A 1,161-nucleotide genomic window follows, 5' to 3' on the forward strand; every position below is an offset into this window, starting at 1 on the left:
ATCACAAGTTTTAATGCAAAACACTAGCATTAGTGGCTTTAGTCATCTGCCATATGCCAACGCTCTCCTGCTATGTGGCCAGATCTATCTGCAGCATGTTGATAAAAAGGTGGTATTATTATAATGCAATATTTAAGGCAGAATTTCTGGAGTAAATCTACCTTTAGAGTGAATCAATGCACCAGTCATCAAAGCTTACTTAACATACCTTAGAAACATATGATTATTATAAAGTAGAATCCTATCTAATAAAGACAAAATATGCAAATTGACCATAACTTCACGACAAAGATGGCGGCACCCACAGCCAATAAGGAGGGAATATGCAAATTGACACAACAAGGCAAGAAGTGGAAAGGTAGCTCTGGCTGGAGCGAAGGCGGCAAAATATCAGACATACTAGTATGTCGTCGCAATATCTTTACCAATACAGCTCCAAGGGCAATGGAAACTAAGAAGAAAATAAACAAATGGGACTACATCAAAATAAAAAGCTTCTGCACAGCAAAAGAAACCATCAACAAAACAACAAGAAAGCCCACTGCATGGGAGAACATATTTGCCAACGATATCTCTGATAAGGGTTTAATCTCCAACATTTACAGGGAACTCATATAACTTAACAAAAGGAAGACAAACAACCCAATCAAAAAATGGGCAAAGGACCTCAATAGATACTTTTCGAAAGAAGTGATAAGGAAGGCTAAGAGACATATGAAAACATGCTCAAAGTCACTAATCATCCGAGAGATGCAAATCAAAATGACAATGAGATACCACCTCACACCTGTCAGAATGGCTGTCATCAACAAATCAACAAACGACAAATGCTGGAGAGGATGCAGAGAAAAAGGAACCCTCATGCACTGCTGGTGGGGTTGCAGACTGGTGCAGACACTGTGGAGAACAGTATGGAGGTTCCTCAAAAAACTAAAAATGGAACTTCCATTTGACCCAGTGATCCCACTTCTAGAAATATATCCCAAGAAAACAGAAACACCAGTCAGAAAGGATATATGCACCCCTATGTTCATAGCAGCACAATTTACAATAGCTAAGATTTGGAATTAGCCTAAGTGCCCATCAGCAGATGAGTGGGTTAAAAAACTTTGGCACATCTACACAATGGAATACTATGCTGCTGTAAAAAGGAAGGAACTC

Source organism: Myotis yumanensis, unplaced genomic scaffold (genome assembly GCF_028538775.1).
Source record: "Myotis yumanensis isolate MYYU_CA2020_CCGP unplaced genomic scaffold, mMyoYum1.0.hap1 SCAF_8, whole genome shotgun sequence".
Lineage (NCBI taxonomy): Eukaryota > Metazoa > Chordata > Mammalia > Chiroptera > Vespertilionidae > Myotis > Myotis yumanensis.